Source organism: Pelodiscus sinensis, unplaced genomic scaffold (assembly GCF_049634645.1).
Source record: "Pelodiscus sinensis isolate JC-2024 unplaced genomic scaffold, ASM4963464v1 ctg35, whole genome shotgun sequence".
In the NCBI taxonomy this organism is placed as follows: domain Eukaryota; kingdom Metazoa; phylum Chordata; order Testudines; family Trionychidae; genus Pelodiscus; species Pelodiscus sinensis.
Genome location: NW_027465908.1, coordinates 4,393,860 through 4,402,364, shown reverse-complemented (window position 1 = coordinate 4,402,364; position 8,505 = coordinate 4,393,860). Strand labels below are relative to the sequence as shown.

Below are 8,505 nucleotides of genomic sequence, written 5' to 3'. Positions count from 1 at the left end.
TGACTTGATCTCACTTCCCTTTAAACTCTGTTCTAGTTGTAGCCTTCACAGCCTCCTGCAGCAAGGAGTTCCACAGGTTAACTATTTGCTTTGTGAAGAAGAACAACTTTCTCTTACTAGTTTGAAGCCGGCTACCCATTCCTTTCCTTTGGTGTCCTCTAGTCCTTCTTTATGGGAACTCAGGAAGAACTTTTCTGTTTGCACCCTCTCCACCCAACCCCTGCTTTTAGAGACCTCTATCCTGTCCCCGCTCCATCTCCTCTTTTCTAAGCTGAACAGTCCCAGTCTCTATAGCCTCTCTTCATCTGGGACCTGTTCCCTACCCCTGATCATGTTAGTTGCCCTCTCCTCTCCCAGCCTTTCTCTTCCCCTCTCCCACCTCCTTTTCCCAGTCTCCCCCAGTTTTGTTCAATAAAGACAGAGTCAATGTTGGAAGAAACGTTATCTTTATTTTGTACATCAATAAGAAGGGGGGCTAGGGAAGAGTAAGTGGAAGGAGGTGAGGGAGGAATGGGGTACGAGCCCCCGATGGGGAGGACTGGGCTGGCTCTGCGGGCTTCTGGGGGTGGAAGCTCTCCTGCAGCCCCCCGATTGCCCCCTCTCCCCAGATGGCAGCCTGTGGCAAGTGCAGCCGGGCTGATGGCCGAGTGCTGTGATGTGCCCAGTGTGGGTACTCCGGGCAATCCAAGCCAGGACTGCTTTGCAAGCGGGACACCCCTGAGAACTGTCTGTCTGGGGTGGGAGTCGGGACCCTTTAAGCACAGCCCTCGGCTAGCCTGAGTCAGCATCTCCACGCTCTAAGTCCTCCTCTGATGCCCTGCCGGCACTGCTTCCGGCCATCCTTAACCCCGGTTCAGGGTCCACTAAATGTGGACTTGCTAGTTCGAATTAGCAAAACGCTAATTCGAACTAGTTTTTAGTTCTAGACGCGTTAGTTCGAATTAGCGCTGTAGTGTAGACGTACCCTCAGGCAGGCCTATGCCAAGGCCAGGGAGCATAGCTCCTGCTCTGGGGAGGCACCGCAGGCCTGCCCATGTCATGCCCAGCTCCACCACATCCTCTTCCCCACCCCCTTGTGGGGGGCAGAGTCAGTGAGGTGGAAGAGCTGGATGAGGCCAGCACCAGCTCCATTCCTGCCAGTCAAGACGTCATGCTCACCCTGCAGCCGGTACCCCCCCTCCCAGGATGTCTCCCAGGCATCATCTGAAGCCGGGGAAGGCCCCTCAGGTGAGTGCCATTACTTTCCCTAGGCACACATGGGTGGAAGTGGCAGATGGTGAGGGGCCTGGGGATTGCACAGCAGCCGGTGCATGTGGGTGCATGTGGAGCACCAATCCGGGGTGCACAGCCCTAGAAGGCTACAACTGAGAACCCTTCTGCTCTGGCTCATAGGGTGTCTGGAGAGGCCCTGCCTTACTCCCGACACCGGGTGGGACATCCTCCCACCACAAGCCACCACTAGAAAGAGGCTGGGGCATAGAAACACACACACACACACACACACACACACACACTCTCAGAAGTGCTGCATGTGGCGCAGGGACATGACCACACTCTTGGGGCAGCATCCACTCCCAGGGACAGGGTGGGGAGGCAGAGGAGCATCTGTTGCTCACACACCCCTCCCCTAACACTCTGCCCCCCGCTTCCTCCTGCGGGCAGGGATACGAGTTCTCTCTCTGTGGGATGCTGCCACTGCTAGACCCAGCATGTGCACAGCATGGAGGGAAGCCCAGCTGCTCTGTGGTCCCCCCCCACCCCGCTCACAGGCGCCCAGTCTGACTGGCACCTTCCCATGCCTGCTTGTCCACGGAATGTGGGGGTAATAAGGCTCCCCCTTGGACATCTGTGCCCCTGCAGGAAAGGGCCCATTGTCTAGGTCTCCGGTACATACCAAATGCACATTGACATGGCACTGAGCTATTTCAAAATAGAGCGTCCACACTGATTGGATGCTAACTCACATTTAAGGCCATTCAGAACCACTTCAGCGGAGCATCAGGCCAGCAGTTACTTCATGTGGCTGCTGCGTGAGGCTATCCGAGGCTCTTGCAGAAAGGGACCCCCTCCTCTCATTGAGCCTCCTGAAGCAACAGCAAAGCCTTTTCTTCTGCCTGCTGCAGTTGGCCTTGCGGACACCTCAGTTATCCAGCTATGGACCAGGAGCTGCCTCTGGGCAGTCAATGGCTGCACCTCATCCAGCAGTTTCTGCAGGCTGCAGCCCAGGCCCTGCAGGAACCCAACCCCCAGCTCCTCTGATTGGATCCCTGATTGCTGCTGGATCCTGCCTGCCCTCCCCTGCACACCGTGCACCGCCGCCTCTGGCATCTGGACACAATGCAGACTGGTGGGACCGGATTGTCATGGAACAATGGCTCCAGAATTGCAGGATGAGGAAGGACACCTTTCTGGAGCTCTGTGAGTGGCTCACCCCTGCCCTCAGGTGATGGGACATGCACACGAGTCCTGCATCCGCTTCCAGAAGTGGGTTGCCATTGCCCTCTGGAAGCTCACCACGCCGGACAGCTACCGAGCCATTGGAAATCAATTCGGCATGGAGAGATTGACCATCGGAGCCATGCTCACGCAGGTATGGCGCTCTTGGGCTACTGTCCCAGGAGGGGGTTGGACTGCTGGAGTGGGGGAAGGGGAAAAGGGGGACTGATGAGGGGTTCAAGCCTCTTCCCCGAGAGGTTTTCTTTCAATCCCGCCCTCACAAAGCCCTGATGGGGGACGGGATAAGTGGAGGAGTTGCTTCTGGTGAGGGGAGAAGTGGGAATGGGGGGATGGGATGGGCGACCTCCCACAGGCCTTGGCACCCCAGTGAATCTCTGTTTGCTTGTCTCCTCCTGCCATCAAGACAGTCCTGCTGTGCAGGGTCATCCACCTTGGCGACGTAGCCTCCATCATCGCCAACTTTGTTGCTATGGGTTTCCCCAACAGTGTGTGTGGGGGAGGGGGGGCTATTGATGGCACCCACTTCCCTATCCATGTCCCCAACCACCAGGCATCTCTCTTCATCAACCGGAAGGGATACTTCTCGATGGTCCTGCAGGCCGTCACGGACCACTGGGGCCAGTTTATGGATATCTACGCCGGGTGGTGGGGGAAGGTGCACAACGCCCGCATGTTCCAAAAATCCAGCGACTTTGAGAAGCTGCACCCGGAACTTTTTACCCCCACCGCACCATCAGGGTCAGGGACATGGATGTGGTGGGGGATGGGACTGACCCTCTCTTGCCTTGGCTCACAAAGCCCTGCACCAGCCACCCCAACCACTCTGGGGACCAGTCCGACGCCACGCTCAGCAGGGCCTGCAAATGCCTTCGGGCATTTGAAGGCGTAGTTCAGATGACTCCTCACCTGGCTGGATCTCGGGGAGCACAACATCCCTCACGTGGTGGCCACATGTTGTGAGCTTCCCGATATTTGTGAGGGGAGGCGAATGCCAGGGTGGGGCGAGGGGGCTAACTGCATCAGCAGGGCCTTAGAGCAGCCGTGCACAGTTGCCATAAGGCAGGCCCCGAGGGAGAGTTTCTCGCAAGGGCCCCAGTGACACTGTCCCATGGGCCTCCCCACTAACTGTGCATCACCCCTCTCTGCCTTTCCTCCAGCACCCCTCCCTCCCCACCCCCTTCCCTGCTGAGACAATAAAAATGACAGTTTGTTTTGGGAAAAAATAAAATCTCTTCCTTTTTATTTGGGGTCAAAATAACTGGGGAGGGCCTGGGGGAAGAACCTGGGAGAGGGGAGGAGCGAGGGCAGGATGCAGGGAGATGAGAACCTTGGAGGGGGAGGAGGCAGCTGGAAGAGGGAGGAAGGGTCAGGAGAGGTTCAGGGATGGGGCTGAAAATGGTGCCTAGCTCTGGTGATCCCACTGCCATGGGTGCAGGGGGCCAGGGTGGTATTGAGGGAGAAGCGGGAGGAGCATGAACAGGAGTGGGAGTGGGTGGAGGAGCTACAGCAAGAGCAGAAGGGGGAGCAGAAGCAGGAGCAGGCATCATGCTGGCAATGATAGATTGCATGGTGCGGCGTGGCTCCAGCAGTTCCTGCCAGGTACCTTGCCACAGCTGGATGTCTTTCTGGAGCCTGCAGCTGAGGGTCTCCTCCTCGGATCTCAGTGCTGCAAGGTGCGCCCTCTGGAACTTGGCCTGTGGGTCCCTTGGGTTCAGCAGGCTGTGCTGGGTGGTGTCGACCTCCCCCCTCGCAGCTGATCCAGCTGTGGAGAATAAAGAGAGACGGTCAGTCATCCCAGGGGACACTGTGCTTGAAGCTTCGCCCTCCTCCGTGAGCTGAGAGTGACGGTTCTCGGCTCAGTCAAAGGCAACATGCTTGGAGCAAGGCCATGTGTGCTCTGGCCATTGGGTCTTTCCTACAGGGCTCCAGATGTCCCCGCGAGGGCAAGACCCTCACCATCCCTACGTCCTGGGGAAAAGCAGGCATCTGAAGGTGCCAGCCGGACTGGGATCCTGCAGGCAGGAGGGGGGCCTCAGGATGGGCCCAGCAGTGGCAGCATCCGCAGGGAGACGACTTGCATCCCTACCTGCTTGAGGTGCTGCGGGGGGAAGGTGTGTGTGAGCAGCAGACACTCCTTTTGCCTCGCCGTGCTGTCCCCGGCTGTGGGACTGGCTCATCTTGGGCAAATTCTGAGGCAGTGGTACTGCAGGGTGGCTCTGGGCTGTCAGGGCTTCCTGCTTGCCACAGGCCGTTTCCCCTGAGGCTGCAGCTTTAAGGACTCCAGGGGAAGGAGGGAACTATAGAGTTTTCCTGAGTGTAGACAGAGTGGCCAACAGGGAACCTTGGGAAGGGCTGGAGGCTCCTTATTTCGAAATAACTGCCCTGTCTACAGAGCCCCTGTTTTGGAAAAGGCGTTATTCCTCACACAATGATGTTCACAGATTTCTGAATAAGCTGCCCGTCTGTGTAGCCGCTGGCATAGTTATTTCGGAATAATGGCCATTATTACAAAATAACTTTGCTGTGTAGACATGCCCCTTGTGAGAAACTGTCCCTCAGGGCCACCTGAATTTGTGCAGCCCTGCCGGGCCTGCCGGATAGCAGCTGTGCTCAGATGCTCAAAGGTCCTGCTGATCTGGCCAGCCTCTGCCCCCAGTCTGGCAGGAACGTCTCCCTCTTACTTTCACAAAGGTTGTGGAGGACACTGCATTCCTCCATCACTTGGGGGACGTTCCACTCACCGAAGTCCAGCTGGGTAAGGAGATAACAGAACCTCTCCTTGAGTCATCTGAAGGCTCCTTCCACAACCACATGGGCCCTGACGTTATAACTTGCCTTGGTAGGGTCAAGATGTCCAGTGTAGGGCTTCATGAGCCAGGGGAGCCGAGGGTAGACTGTATCCCTACAATACAGGCCAGCATTTCCACATCCCCGACCCTGATGATGCAGTCGGGGAAAAAGGTGCCGACGTGCAGCTTTCAGAACTGGCTGGAGTTTCAGAAGACACGTGCATCGTGCGCCTTGTCCGACCAGCTGACAGAAATGTCAGTTAACTGGCTGCAGTAGTCAACAAGGGCCTGCAGGACCAGCGAAAAGTATACCTTCCGGTTAATGTACTCAGATGCCCGCTGGTCGGGGGCCTGGATGGGGATGTTGGTGCCGTCAGTAGCCCTCTCCCTGCAGTTGAGGAAGCCCATGGTGGCAAAACTGGCAATGATGGGGCCCACGTCGCCCAGGTTGATGACCCTGCACAGCAGACAAACAAACAGAGAATCACGGGCTTGCCAGACCTCTCGGGAGGCCCCCAATCCCCACCTCTGCACACGCACACCAGGAGCAACCCCAACTCGCCCCATCCCCCATCAGGGGTTTTTGAAGGCAGGATTGAAAAACCTCCCAAGGAGGGGGCTTCCACCACCCCCACCAGCCCCGCTTGCCTAGGGACCCCTACTCCAGCAGTTCAGTTCACCACCCCCCGGGACAATAGCCCGAGAGTGCCATACCTGCATGACCACGGCAGCCCTGACCGGTGATCTCCCCGCCCAGAGAGACGAGTCGCCCCACAATGAGCTGGGCGTCCTCCGCCTGTGGGGCCATGAAGGCAGCCAGCAGAAACGGCAGCAGGAGGTGCACTAAGGTGTACAAGAACCGTCACCTGCTGGGAAGTAGGGCCAGCTCCTTGGCTAGAGAGATGAGGTTTCCACAAGGACACCTACAGCAGGCAAAGGAAAGGCTTTGCTGTCCCTCAGGGCATGTCTACACTACAGCGCTATTTCGAATGAACTTATTAATTTGAAATAAACTAATTCAAAATAACGCATCTAGACCCAAAAACTAATTCGAAATAGCATTTTGGGTGGCATTTAAGGGCAGCTGAAACCGGTTCCAGCAGGGCAGCAGGTCAGTAGTTGCTTTGTGCGGCTGCTGTCTGAGGCTCGTGCTTAAAGGGACCCCCCTGGACAGCCGGTTCTCAGCTTTCCTGCTTGCTTGCCAACCTTGCTGAGGGACAGCAAAGTGTTTTCCTCTCCACCTGCTTCGGTCGCTCTTGTTTGGGACATCGCAGCACCCCCTGGGCACTCTAGTGTTCATGTTAAATGTCTTGCTGCAAGCCTGGCAGTAATTGCTGGAGGCTGCCTGACACCTTCTGCTGCAGGCCAGTCCCCTGGCCCTCCCCCTGCCCCTCCTGGGGGCCCTGGAGGAGCAGCGCCTGGATGCCAGCGTGCCCCGCCGCATTTGGCGTCTGGACACCAGCAGCGACTGGTGGGACCGCATCGTCCTGGAGCGCTGGGACGACCGACAGTGGACCCAGAACTTCAGGACGAAGAAGGACATCTTCCTGGAGCTCTGTGAGTGGCTTGACCCTGCTCTGCAGTGACGGGACACATGCATGAGGCCCGTCACTCCCCTCCACAGGCGGGTGGCCATCACCCTCTGGAAGCTCTCCACGCCGGATAGCTACCAATCCGTCGGGAACCAGTTTGGCGTGGGAAGTTCCACCGTCGGAGCGGTGCTCATGCTGGTACGGCACTCACCGGCCACTGGGCCAGGACGGAGGGCTGCAAAGGAGGACGTGGGCTGCCCCAGGGAAAACGGGGGGGAGGTGGTGTAAGTGCCCTCCCTGGGAGAGGTTGGTCCATCCCGGCCATGCTACAGGTCGCCCGCGGTGGCCAGGATTGCAGCGGGGGTTGCTCCTGGGAGTGGGGCACGGGGCAATGGCAGGGAAAGAACACTCCCAGCCACCTGGGTGCCCCAGTGACCCTCGGGTTTGTGTCTCTCTCTGCAGGTGGTCAAGGCCATCAACAGGGTGTTGCTCCGCAGAGTCGTCCGCCTCACCGACCGGGACGAGGTCATCCAGGGGTTTGGCGCCCTCGGCTTCCCCAACTGTGGGAGGGGCAATTGACAGGATGCACATCCTCATCCATGCTCTGGACCACCAGGCCTCCCTCTACATTAACCGCACAGGGTACTTCTCCATGATCCTGCAGGCCGTGTCTGACCACCGGGGCCAGTTCACGGACATCAGTGTGCCAGCGGCTGCAGGCCGGGACTTTCTTCTCCGACCGCCACATCAGGGTCAGGGACGTGGGCATGCCAGTGTGCCTGGTGGGGGGTGCGGCCTACCCCCTACAGCCCTGGCTCATGAAGCCCTACACGGGGCACCTCAACCCCTCCCGGCAGGCCTTCAATGCCAGGCTCAGCAGGGCCCGCATCACGGTCGAGGAGGCCTTTGGCCGACTGAAAGCACAGTTTAGATGCCTCTTCATCCGCCTCGACCTCTCCCAGTGCAATATTCCTCACGTGGTGGCAGCGTGCTGTGTGCTCCACAATGTATGTGAGAGGAAGGGGGAGGCTTTCCTGCCAGCCTGGATGGCAGAGGCTGACCGCCTGGCTGGCCAGTACGCACAGCCCTGCACGTCTGCCAGCCGGGAGGCCCTTCAAGGGGCTGTCTGCATCCGGGAAGCCCTGCGGAGAGCTTCCAGGCGGACGAGGACTGAAGTCCCCCGGGGTACCCCACTGGGGCTTGGGGCCTTACATTCCTCCCCCACCTCCTTCCCCTTTCCGCTCCCTAACCCCCCTTCCTGATCTACAATAAAAACATCTGTGTGGCGACAAAAGAAGGTCTTTATTTCACATAACTGGGGTGGGAGGCGGGGGGAATGAGGACGGGGGGGGGGGAACCTGGGAAGAAGGAGCTGGAAGGGGGAGGCAAGGAGAGGAAGGGGGAGGGGAAGCTCAGGGTTGGGGGTCTTGCTGGCTCTCCTGTCTCACAGTACTGCGGGTGCAGAGGAGTCGGGGGGGAGTGGGTGTGGAGGGTGGGGCAGGAGGGACGGGGGGGTGCAGAAGAAGCGGGAGGGGGAGCAGGGGTGGGAGGAGGAGCGATAGCTGGGGCGGCCGCAGGGGCTGGAGCAGCAGGAGGCAGCAATCGGTCCGCAAGGGCTGCAGGTGCTCGCGGAGGGCACAGCCCTGCTCCCGGAGCTCCCACAAGCTCTCCCGCCGCAGCTGCAGGTCCTCTTGCACCCACTGCTCCTGGCTGTGGACCTGCCATCC

General features: G+C 58.8%; 1 long non-coding RNA gene across 1 annotated transcript; it reads right to left on the bottom strand.

The window, feature by feature from the left end:
* Window positions 1–3,699: 3,699 nt before the first annotated feature.
* Window positions 3,700–6,586, bottom strand: LOC142824476 (uncharacterized). The gene is made up of 3 exons (XR_012899342.1): window positions 5,961–6,586; window positions 5,559–5,703; window positions 3,700–4,219 (listed from the first exon to the last, which is right to left on the bottom strand). It is a non-coding gene; the product is annotated as an uncharacterized LOC142824476 (long non-coding RNA).
* Between the last annotated feature and the right edge of the window lie 1,919 nt (window positions 6,587–8,505).